General features: G+C 41.8%; 1 pseudogene; it reads left to right on the forward strand.

Moving 5' to 3' along the window:
• The first annotated feature begins 3920 nt into the window (after nucleotides 1-3920).
• Nucleotides 3921-13445, forward strand: part of LOC116410513 — a 66831-nt pseudogene continuing 57306 nt past the window's right edge.

The raw sequence follows: 13445 nt of genomic DNA on the forward strand, positions 1-13445 counted from the left end.
TAACAAAAGATTTCCAGCTGCAAAATTATTTATCATAGGCTGGCTTTCCCAGAGAGGGAAGTTGTGTCCTTCAAAACAAACACCTCGAATTTTTACAAGCGAACCTTTAAACCTTTTAATTATGTGTTCTATTTTAGCCATACAACCCAGCGAAGACTGACAAGTTATCATATAAATAAGTTTGTCCAGGCAACTTTCAAATACAATAAATTTCTGCTCTTCTACCATCTGTTCTTCGGTAGACATAGATTTGTTTATGTTTGTCTCCTCACCTTGTATAAAAAATGAGGCATTTGATGGGGAAGTGTCAGGATAATATGTTTCATCCTTTTGATCTTTTGCAGGAGTTTGTATAGTGGATCCTTCAAAAGTAGTCTGTAGGTCTTCACTCACGGGTTGATGACTATCTGAACCTAAAGGAACTATACCATGAGAACTGTCATTTCTTTCATCATCAGATGTATCCATTGGAATGAGTTCTTCCTCACTTTCCTCAAGTATTGGTGGATTTATTCCAGGACTAATTGGTGTTATTTCCAACTGCAAAGTTTTTCTTGATTTCCTTTTATGTGGAGTTGACTGAGCATATTCACGTACTGGAAGATGACGAGCATACGAATGATCCAGATTCACTACTATTTCCTGAGCCAAACTTGATCTTTGAAAGGCTGGAATCTGTGTTTCTGGGATGTTAACGAACATAGTTGGATCAGTTTGAGTTTCTTGCGTAGCTGTTGATATATCACTCCGGTGACATGAACAATTGCATGGTTCTTGTAATGAAGTTGAGGTCGAAGGCAGAACTTCCGTTGAAAAACTTTGTAGTGGGCGTTTAGTCATCCACGATTCTGAAAATGAAGTATTGTCAAATTGGAGAGTTGGCATTGCATCCTGTCGAAGTAATCTTCTGGTTCCTTTCAAGATATATGACGTTTCAGGGAAATGTACGGAACATATTCTGTAATTATCTATTTTCTTTGAACTGAAAATTTGTTGAACAAATCCGTCGAAATCGGGAAAATCCTGACCCGTGAAATTTAGCCATATTTTTATTCTGTCCAAGTTTCTAGGAAAAACGTGTAATACCACTTCTGGGTATAATGCTTTATTTCCTGTCTTGTGTGGACAATTTTTGACCAAACACTTTGGCATTCTAGAAAATAACCAAATTAAAAATAAGCACAATTAGTATTAATTATGTAATATTATGAAACTTTATGGTTACAATTCTTGTAATTGTTACTAGAAATATTAAAGGTGATCTGTCACTCAGACATAAAAAGTTGAACAACCCAAGTCCTTTTTTTATTAAACATAAAATTCAAGGTCCTTGGTACCCATTATAAAGACATGCAAAAAAAAAACAGCTGTTTTGAGGCAGGACAGACAATAAATTTAACTGTCCATTCAGTACTTTCTAAAAGTCACTGCAATTCTAAATTTTCAACTCCCTCCTCCCTAATTGTCAAATCAGTGCATGGCTATGGGCATCTGGTCCTCTGTTAAAAGACATAAACATGATTTTGGTATGATGCAAAGCTTGACTCAAAGTGGACCCGTCACCCAGGCATAAAAAGCTGTATAATAAAAGGCACTTTCAAATTAAACATGAAACCAAAACTCATTTTTTTTATTAAACATCCAACCCCATTATAAAAGCATTTAAAATTCACAGCTGTCAATCATATATTGTCTGCCCCACCTCTATGGGCAGACAGTTACTTTCACTTTGAATTCCTAACTTCTTAGATGTTGCTGCACTCCTCACATTCCCCCTCCCTCCTCACCATGTAATTTTGTAACCAGTGCATGGACATGGGTTATCAGGCCCCCCCTATACTGGCACAGAAACAAGATTTTGGTAAGATACAAAGCTTGCCTTAATAACAGTGTCCACAAAATGGCGACTCTCTTCTTGCTGCAATTGTGAATTCCAAGGCTAAAGAAAATAAGATTAAAATAATTTATATAGTGTAAGTGAAGTTTCTTTTACTTGACAAACACAATAGAAAACAATTAGGAAATATTTCTTAAGGTGACAGGTCCCCTTTAAAGAACATGTAAACCCCACACAAAAAACAACATCATTGGACAGCTTATTTGCAATCTTTCAAAACCTGCCAGACTGGTTGCCCAGAGGTTAATAGTATGGCAGCAGCATCACCTTAATCACTTAGATTTCCTTCTCCTCCTGTAACCCACTCGGCACCCTCCCTCAGGAATTTGTTTTGGCTGTGGGCTTTTGGGCATGCTCAGTTGTTCTAAGCTCAGATTTTTGAACACGCCCCCTAGTCTAGCAGCCAGTAAAGAGATGGCATTGCTGGTTCCCATAAAAACTCAGCTGTAGGTGTCTGCTTCAAATTTTTTTCTCTACTGATCTCAGCTCAAACAAAGCAGAATTTTGATCAAAGACAGTAGTGCCTGTGTGAGTCTGTATTCTTCATGAAATGTATGCTGAATAAGGGGTGTGTGTATGCAGAATTAAATGTAGCTGATTATGTATCAGAGGAAAATTTGTCTCCAGATGAAAGCTGCATTTGCTGTATGAAAATGAGATGGTGGTGGAAAGTGGAGGGGATATATGCATTAAAAATGCCATTTGGGTGGGGGAGATGTGCACAACTGATACTCATTGTAGGCTTTACATTTACATTTACAATGCACAAAAAATTTTGCTTGCCTGCTAGTTAATGTGTAAGTCCAAGACTGTAGGAAACTATATTTACATTACTTATATAGAGTATTACATCTGGATTTATTTATTAGGTTGACTGTTCCCCTTTAATACATTAAAAGTCACCCATGTTCTATATATTACCATAGTGTGATTAAATTCCACTTGAATTTTCTGATATATATATTTATATATAAGATCGGTGCTACCTAAGTTATTCTACCATACACACAATGTCAAAGGTTTATTACATGATTTCGCTCTCGCTCTCTTTCTATATAAATATAAATGATGTGATTGATTAACTTCCCTTTTACATTTCATGATATATATAACAATAAAATGTCTATATAAATTCACTATGGTCATCAAATCACAGTACGGATTATTTTTTGGTTTAAAAGAGGTGACATTTCCCCTTTATAAACCAAAAGCATTATTTTGTTGATTAACTGTAGCATAGAAGTAACTAATAATTAAAATAAAGGTAAGACATGCACAAGTTGTTTGGATCACTTTATTATCATGACAAATTTAAATGAGAAAAAATCGCTTCTAAAATTTTATTTTATTAGGAAAAAATATGATAGCTTCAGTAGATGGACTTTGTAAGCTCAACGAAATCATTTTTACCTTGGCGATATTTATATTTAAAAGCAGGCTGCTTCTATTTTATTGTAAGCCAGTCTTCAGTTTCAGGCCGCGTAGCGCGTTCCTATCAGAGGTGCCCGATACAGCGTGCGCGTGCACTACAGACAGGCGCGTGTACTGCAGTCACATGTGCGCGTTCTACAGAAAACAACGCGATATTACCCAGCGATGTGGGTGAAAGGAGCAGTGACGCTTAGCATTAGGAGACGCCTCTATGCCTTAGGCATAGAGGCGGGGCGTATTGTATATGATTGACAGCGCTCAAAAACGAGCAGCTGTATCTTAGAAAATAATCATCCAAAAAAAAAAAAAAAAAAACCAGGGTTTACTGGAACGTCGATTGTAGCAGCAGGAGATTTTTCAGGTAAGGGTGACAGGTCCGCTTTAAATCCCCCCTTCCTATTAATATGCATGCTGTAGGCTGCTTTTCTTTCTATGCAGAACATCTATTAACTAATTCTTAGTTAGCCAGAAACGGGATGGGTTGGACCATTATTTCTAATGCAAGCTATTACTGTATTTGTTACTGTTATTTTATACCTTTCTGAGTTGTCTACAAGAATCTTTAGCTGACTCTGCCAAACTCGCACAGAGAATGATTCTGCATTATACATATTTTGCTGATATTGATCAGAGCCAATACTGGGTTATACAGAAGTACATTGAGAGGCCACTTCATATATTGGGCACAATGTTTGATTTGCGCCAATGATTCCTGATAACAAATTAGGAGCCCATAACTATCTGGTTTTATAATTAGAGTTACATCTGATTTTCATCGCAACCCTATACACTGGTGAATCAAGACATGTAAGTAGAGAGTGCGGGGTCATTTTCACAGACTCAATAACTTGTAGCTTTGCAAGCCCTGCCTCCTCCTCTATAGGGAGGGACTGGAAATATAAATTCAACTTGCTGACTCACCATATGTCATTGTGCTCAGTATAGTAATTATTATGCTGTTGGTTCATGTTTGGAGTTGTAGCTCAATAACTGTTTAGTAGTCCCTGATCCATACAGAAGTGATATTATTGGTACTGAAAACATACAGTATGATGGTAGACCTGGGCAAATAGGCCCAGGTTCAAATTCCACGCATGGCACATAGTACTCAACAAAAGAAAATACAGAAGTCCCACCATTATTAATACAGTATTGAATATTCCAGGGCACTCATGATTTGAATTCTTTATTAAAACGATTTTTTAAATATTTTGTCAGATAGCACTTCTTTCTAAAAGCCCTGAGAAAGGAGAACCATGTGACTTGTAAAATGTTAGCATTGTAAACCCAGAGAGCCCTGAAAATGCTGATATTGTTTCAAATAGACTTAGTACAGGTTTATGTTTTTAGTTCAATAAAAAAAAAAAATAATATAGTGATGTGTTGTGTTCCGGAACAGGAGGTTTCGGTAGTAGCCTGCAGGCCCATTGTTCATTGAGGATGCAGGAGGGCTGCAGGTTGGGCATCCTCAATGTACATGCTAAAAGTATTCACAAACATATGTACTTTGGGTTTTATCACTATATCATTTGTAATTTTTTATCTTTATTCATAATCAAAAACTGTCCTTTTGGATCAACAGTGTCCTCTGTGTGTTAATAGCAGTAACTTTGTGATTACTTTTGTAGGGACCCATAGGGTTAAATGGTCCCTATGGCTTTAAATCCCTACAGGTTCAGTTCCCTTAGTTGCTGGGCAGAAGGGAATGTATCTAAGTGAGTTCATTAACATGTGTGCTATTGGTTAGAAGGTATGGTGACCACATCCTGCCTGACTTTGGTATAGTGTTGGGAGAGGAGTGGCACCTTCCTGTTGTTTGCTGCCACCTTAGGGACAAGGTGGATGTGTGCTGAGAGCCCAGGGCATGGGCCCAGGCCCAGTGAAGTCGGGGAACAGGGCCCCGTGAATGAGGCATTAGATAGTGGCAGGTGTAGCTCCCTTTATAGTACACTCTAGGAGTGTAAGGCAGTTAGGGTTGAGATAGAATGAGCAGCATGAGCTCCTGCATAGGATTTGCAGTTTTTCTGGAGATAGTTCTCCCAGGCCACATTGCCTGTAGTGTAGGGATCCAAGTGAATAGGGAATCAGGATAGAGAATTCCCTGAGGGATCCACTACAGGGTGTGTCGCAGAGGTGAAGGGAGATTCCTGCCAGTCTGCCCGCAGGAGAGTGTGAGTCTGAATATACACTCGGTATGTGTTGCATGTACGAATGGCCTCTGAAGCTGTATTGTAAGTAAACCCTGTGGATGTTCAATAAACACTTATCATTTTGTTATTTGCAAGAACCTCTGGCGCCCTCTGGTTTCATTTTTCTGCATAGCAGCAAGAGAGGTGTAGTTGCACAACACCCTCACCTTCCTCTTCCACTTAGCGAAGGCCCATTCTGGGTAAGAGAGTACAGTGTAACCCATGTTCTACTGGTACTAGTCCGGGAAAGCAGCTATTGAGCTGAAATAGGTGTTACATTTGGCGCCCAAAAGGCGTGGGGCTCGAAGGTTAAGCTGCTAGTGCATGTTTCTTTAATTTTTTTGTGACAAGCGCAGGCACTGCTGGATGCAGGAGAGAAAGCTGCTTGGTCACTTCGTGAAAGGCGCAAAGTAATTGGCCGTGGGTTCGGGGTTCTGAGGTTCTTGCCCGTTACTCCCATTGGCTGCAATTACTGCCTGTCATTTAAGTCTCGCGTGCATATGTTTTGGCGCGAGTGAATAGTTTTGGCGCGAGTTGACCAGGGAGGATCCCTGATGTGAGGTCATCACCGCCATTTTTAGGGAAGCAATCGAGGAAGACGGATGTCTGGTATTGCTCTGTACCTGGGTGTGCGCATTATCTCTAATCCATGCTGAGGGGAGACTGCTGCATTCTGTTTCTGTACCCACATAAGCTGTGGGACTATGAGAGTATCTTTCCAGTGACTCTGTGTGCATCGGAAGGCCGTAAGCCCATACCCACGCAGAATGGCGGATGCCCGCTGGGATGGCTGGGAGGAAAAGTACACTCCGGCTGGAGTTTCTGGTGGTGCCACAGGGGAAGTGCCAGTGACTGAAATGGGCCAGAGATACATCTGGCGTGGCACGTTTGGAACAAAGCCTGATAGTGGCAAGCGGTATGTCTGGCGAGGTACATTTATACAGAAGTCTGACAGTGAAGGCAGGAGGGTCATGGTTCCTTGCTGTGGGAAGTGCAATGCGGAGGTCACCAGGGAGCTGCGTGATTTTGCTGCTAAATGCCCTAAATGCCAAATGCCCTGCTGGGTGGGACCCTTCCAAGCCATTGGGAAAAGCAAAGACTCTGAACTGAGGTCTGCCCTGATTTCTGCTCTGGAAGGACTGTCAGTGGTGATAAAGGAACTGGAATAGGGGGGAGGCCTGGTACCCCATTCTGCTCCAATGTTATTGATTGCACTGTTGATATGTTGCAATGTTTGAAATGCTTTGCTTGTTTTTCAGTGACCATTGTTACCCGGTAGTGCTCTGGAGAGACTACCAGAAGAGGATGTCATATGGTGCTATGGTATTCTGTGGGTAATGTGATGTGTTTGATATTGTACCCCATTGTCGGGACGAAATGGGTTTTTCCCAGGGGTGAATGTAGGGACCCATAGGGTTAAATGGTCCCTATGGCTTTAAATCCCTACAGGTTCAGTTCCCTTAGTTGCTGGGCAGAAGGGAATGTATCTAAGTGAGTTCATTAACATGTGTGCTATTGGTTAGAAGGTATAGTGACCACATCCTGCCTGACTTTGGTATAGTGTTGGGAGAGGAGTGGCACCTTCCTGTTGTTTGCTTCCACCTTAGGGACAAGGTGGATGTGTGCTGAGAGCCCAGGGCATGGGCCCAGGCCCAGTGAAGTCGGGGAACAGGGCCCCGTGAATGAGGCATTAGATAGTGGCAGGTGTAGCTCCCTTTATAGTACACTCTAGGAGTGTAAGGCAGTTAGGGTTGAGATAGAATGAGCAGCATGAGCTCCTGCATAGGATTTGCAGTTTTTCTGGAGATAGTTCTCCCAGGCCACATTGCCTGTAGTGTAGGGATCCAAGTGAATAGGGAATCAGGATAGAGAATTCCCTGAGGGATCCACTACAGGGTGTGTTGCAGAGGTGAAGGGAGATTCCTGCCAGTCTGCCCGCAGGAGAGTGTGAGTCTGAATATACACTCGGTATGTGTTGCATGTACGAATGGCCTCTGAAGCTGTATTGTAAGTAAACCCTGTGGATGTTCAATAAACACTTATCATTTTGTTATTTGCAAGAACCTCTGGCGCCCTCTGGTTTCATTTTTCTGCATAGCAGCAAGAGAGGTGTAGTTGCACAACACCCTCGCCTTCCTCTTCCACTTAGCGAAGGCCCATTCTGGGTAAGAGAGTACAGTGTAACCCATGTTCTACTGGTACTAGTCCGGGAAAGCAGCTATTGAGCTGAAATAGAGGTTACACTTTCTTGCTACAAAGCCATCAAGTTCTGAATTCTAAACACATGAACAGAAATATTTATAAAAACTATTGTTGCACAAAGTGAGTTCAAAAGAATGTAAACGTGTATAGTTGCTGTTATTTTGTTGCCTTTTCAGCTCCATACATCTATGTAATAATTACATACAGAGACATTACGAGATCCCCCCGAACCGACACCCTGATTTGCCTATAGAGAATCAGTGGACTAGTAGGCAGCTTCAAGCTCATCTTGAGAGGATTGGAGCAAGTCATGCCTGGAAAGAAGTAATGGTACTAGGGATGAAGGCAGCCATCATTTATACAATGATACTTTGTCAAGAAGCAGTGCAGAATAGGAACAGCTTCTATTTCTATGGAGCAGATTTTATGTTTGATGAAAAATTCCAGTCCTGGTTAATCGAGAATAATTGCAAGCCTGATTTAAATCCACCACCATCGGTTGCCACTCAACTATGCAACCAAGTGCAAGCCGACACGTGTTGTCCTCGACCGGAGAGATGACCAAGACTGTGACACTGGAGCATTTGAGCTCATATATGAACAGGTGAGTAGGATATGGTAGTTGTCGGTGCTTAATTCCCTTCCCTAGCAGTGTTGCACTAATGACCCACAGGCTACCTTATGCAATCACAATTATTCTAAAAAGTGCAGAAAATATTCTTTCCCATTACCTTCAGCACAAAATATAGAAAAATAATGAACTTACCAATAAGCATGAATTAAAAATGTTCCATGATTTGTTTTTTTTATTTATCTGGCTCTGTTTATCCGAATTCAACTGTTCTGTTAGGCTTTGTACCTTGGAACATGTTGTCATTTTAAATGCTCTTATGAAATGCATATAGATGTGCATATAAATGCTATATGTGTTCTATACCCGTTACAATGTACTTCCTCTGCTCTACAATGTACTCTGCTTTGCTGCTCTACAACTTTGTGTAAATTCATCTTTAGCAAGTGTCACAATCGCCTGTAATGCACAACGTAACGTTAAAATGTGCCCCTCCACACCCCAATATTAATTTGACATGTGTCAGATGCTAGAATGTTGTACATTGTGTTTTAGGGTAATGGTACATGGGTAGATTTGTGCCTGCGGTTAAATCTTGGCTACTGTGGGCAACAAATCTCCCCCAGATGCTTTCCCGCCTGCATTAAAGTGAATTGCTGGTGGGATAGTGTAATTGGCACTTTTTTTCTGAAGTTTCCTCTCGTGGCAACTTCGGGGGGTGAAGCGATGCGTATGTTGTCCTGTCAGCAATTTACATTATCATTTTTGACAGGTGATTAATCTCCTCATCTGTCGTTTCACTAAGGTGCATTATAAATGCATTCAGAACTCATGAAATCTGTATGTACTGTATATGAGCCCTAAAGCTGCATCACTATATGTGAATCCGAATGAATAATCAGACTTATATTGTGACATTTATATTCTATATATACAGTATACAGTGAGTGGGCGCCTAAGCTCAGGTAAGTGACAGCACCACAGAGTATGGGCAGGGAATCAGCAGAAAAGAAGATGGGGGGCTACTGGGGCATCTTTGGGCCCTGCTAAAGGGCTGTGGTTGCCTTGGGCTGGTACAGAATCCCACAGCATAATGTGCAACATTTCTAGCCTATGGGGCACATTTACTAATACACGAATCCGAATCACGAATGGGAAAAAATCGTATTGGAAACGAAAATTTCGGAAGATCTCAAATATCACGAAAATGCTTACGAAAAAATCGTATTAGTCACGATAATATCGCATTGGCGATCCGAAAGTCACGAAATTTTCGTACCGAACAATTGTAAACAACGGTAAAACCTTTGCGATTTTTTCGTGCAAACGTCCGAAAAAGTCGTGCGCCGTACGAAAAAGTCGTGCGCCGTACGAAAAAGTCGTGCGCCATACGAAAAAGTCGTGCAGACGCCCGAAAAAATCGGCGAAAACACGCTCGGATCGTTCGCATGAACGCTCGAGCGTTCGTGCTTTTGTAAATGTGCCCCTATGTCTTTAAAAGTCAACATTTCCATTGTGTTGCTGTATTTTAGGTTAAACACAAAACAAACTGCTTTCTCCTTAACCCTTTAAGTGCCAAGGGACGTAGATTCTACGTCCCAGGTACCAAGGGACCAAAGTGCCATGGGACGTAGAATCTACGTCCAATGGCACTGTCGGGTTTACAAGCGCTGCGCTCGCTTTTAAAGCAGCGCAGCGCTTGTAAACCCCTCAGATCCCCCTAGGCAACGAGCAGAGTAAGACATACTCACCGATCCGGGTCCCCGAGCCGCACCGATCGCGTCGCCAGCCAATGACAGCAGTGGACACGCGTTGATGACGTGTCCACTGCTGTCCCTTTAAATAGCGCCGCCTACTGTCGGCTCCCTCACTCCTGCTGCGCACTTCGGACGAGATGGAGCTCCCCTGCTGCCTTCCTGCTGGATTGATCGCCCCTGATCGCCCCTGATCGTCTGCCTGCCTTGGGTAAGCTGAACTACAACTCTCTACCACTGTTTATTTTGCTTATTTCTATCTCAACTGTCTAAAAAATTTTTTTTTTTTTTTTTTTGCATTTTTTCTTCTATCTTTGTCATTATTACACTTTTGTACACATACACACTGATTTACAACTTTCCCAAGCACACACAGACACTTACACACACACTTACACTTACACTTTTTTTTTTTTTTTTTTTTTCTTTCTTTCTTTTCTTTTCTTTCTGTCTTTGCTTTCTTTGGCAGTCTTTTTTTTTACTAAAACTTTATTTCTGATCTTGCTCTATAATTATCTGATTTATTTGGTTGCATTTTAGTGTTTTTTTGGCATTTTCATAATTGATTTCTGTTTTTGAATTATTCTATTGCACTGTAACTTTTTGTATTGCTATTGGGTGCTGAATTTGCAGTGACGTTGGTGGATCCAGGGCTCTGACCACCGATTTCATTGCAATTATTGTTCTTCTGTTGGTTTAGGTGGTTTTATTGGATTTTACGGTGTTTTATCTTTGCATTGTTCTTTATTGTGTGTTTAGTGCCCCCAAAAAGGTTGCTTTTGCAGTGACATTGGTGGATCCAGGGCTCTTACCGATTTCATTGCAACTATTGTTCTTTGATTGCTTTTAGTGGTTTTATTCCATTTGATTTCAGTTGTTCTAGAAAGGTCCAGAGGTGCTAAGATTGTTCTGGTAGTTTCTATTGCCAAGGGTTAGGCTGATGCCACACGAGGCGTAGGGCTGATTTTTTCAGCAAGTGGAAAAACGCTTGCCGAAAATTCAGCCCTACGCCTGCTACTTGTTCCTGCACCCGAATGAATGGGATACGCTCGGGTGCAGGCACGTGTAGCCGATATACGCATGAAAACGCGAGACTTTGCATTCTCACGCGTTTTCATGCGTATATCGGCTACATGTGCCTGCACCCGAGCGTATCCCATTCATTCGGGTGCAGGCAAAAAAAAAGGGGTGCATAGAGTGCAGCCCCAATATTATGCATTTTCAGGTTTGGCGGCCTATGTGCAACCAGACATAGGTATCGTTTTATTCAGGGGAACTTGCAGATTGATGGTTAGTAAGTTTTTGGTAGTTGCCATGGAGATTTTGGGGAGAAATCTAGGTTTTTTATCTGGTTTTTCCTTGATTTCTGACCAAAATCTAGGTTTGTATCTGGTTTTTCCTTGATTTCTGACCAAAGCGCTGACTTCTGCAAGGGACTGCGGCCACAATTTTCCATGTAGAAAGAGAAGAGTGGCGTCTCTGAATAGCTGAAGGTGTGCACTTTTCGTAAATATATAGATTGTGGGGGTTATCTCACAGGTAGGGGGGGTTAACAGTGAAAAACTGCAGGTAGTGCACATAGAGCGCAGCCCCCAAAATTTCAACTGAAATTGCCCTTATGCATTGCCCCTGTTTTGGAGCATTTGGTGGCCACGTCTTTATGTGCACCCATACATATGGGGTATCGTTTTATTCAGGGGAACTTGCAGATTGATGGTTAGTAAGTTTTTGGTAGTTGCCATGGAGATTTTGGGGAGAAATCTAGGTTTGTATCTGGTTTTTCCTTGATTTCTGACCAAAGCGCTAACTTCTGCAAGGGACTGCGGCCACAATTTTCCATGTAGAAAGAGGAGAGTGGCGTCTCTGAATAGCTGAAGGTGTGCACTTTTCAGAAATATATAGTTTGCGGGGGTTATTTCACAGGTATGGGGGTGTTTAGACTAAATAACTGCAGATAGAGCACAGCCCCCCCTTATGCATTGCCCCTGTTTGGGGGCATTTGGTGGCCACGTCTTTATGTGCACCCATACATATGGGGTATCGTTTTATTCAGGGGAACTTGCAAATTGAGGTTTAGTAAGTTTTTGGTAGTTGCCATGGAGATTTTGGGGAGAAATCTAGGTTTTTATCTGGTTTTTCCTTGATTTCTGACCAAAATCTAGGGTTGTATCTGGTTTTTCCTTGATTTCTGACCAAAGCGCTGACTTCTGCAAGGGACTGCGGCCACAATTTTCCATGTAGAAAGAGAAGAGTGGTGTCTCTGAATAGCTGAAGGTGTGCACTTTTCGTAAATATATAGATTGTGGGGGTATCTCACAGGTAGGGGGGGTTATCACTGAAAAACTGCAGGTAGTGCACATAGAGCGCAGCCCCCAAAATTTCAACTGAAATTGCCCTTATGCATTGCCCCTGTTTTGGGGCATTTGGTGGCCACGTCTTTATGTGCACCCATACATATGGGGTATCGTTTTATTCAGGGGAACTTGCAGATTGATGGTTAGTAAGTTTTTGGTAGTTGCCATGGAGATTTTGGGGAGAAATCTAGGTTTGTATCTGGTTTTTCCTTGATTTCTGACCAAAGCGCTAACTTCTGCAAGGGACTGCGGCCACAATTTTCCATGTAGAAAGAGGAGAGTGGCGTCTCTGAATAGCTGAAGGTGTGCAATTTTCAGAAATATATAGTTTGCGGGGGTTATTTCACAGGTATGGGGGTGTTTAGACTAAATAACTGCAGATAGAGCACAGCCCCCCCTTATGCATTGCCCCTGTTTGGGGGCATTTGGTGGCCACGTCTTTATGTGCACCCATACATATGGGGTATCGTTTTATTCAGGGGAACTTGCAAATTGAGGTTTAGTAAGTTTTTGGTAGTTGCCATGGAGATTTTGGGGAGAAATCTAGGTTTTTATCTGGTTTTTCCTTGATTTCTGACCAAAATCTAGGGTTGTATCTGGTTTTTCCTTGATTTCTGACCAAAGCGCTGACTTCTGCAAGGGACTGCGGCCACAATTTTCCATGTAGAAAGAGAAGAGTGGTGTCTCTGAATAGCTGAAGGTGTGCACTTTTCGTAAATATATAGATTGTGGGGGTATCTCACAGGTAGGGGGGGTTATCACTGAAAAACTGCAGGTAGTGCACATAGAGCACAGCCCCCAAAATTTCAACTGAAATTGCCCTTATGCATTGCCCCTGTTTTGGGGCATTTGGTGGCCACGTCTTTATGTGCACCCATACATATGGGGTATCGTTTTATTCAGGGGAACTTGCAGATTGATGGTTAGTAAGTTTTTGGTAGTTGCCATGGAGATTTTGGGGAGAAATCTAGGTTTGTATCTAGTTTTTCCTTGATTTCTGACCAAAGCGCTGACTTCTGCAAGGGACTGCGGCCACAATTTTCCATG

Source organism: Xenopus tropicalis, chromosome 4 (assembly GCF_000004195.4).
Source record: "Xenopus tropicalis strain Nigerian chromosome 4, UCB_Xtro_10.0, whole genome shotgun sequence".
Taxonomy (NCBI): domain Eukaryota; kingdom Metazoa; phylum Chordata; class Amphibia; order Anura; family Pipidae; genus Xenopus; species Xenopus tropicalis.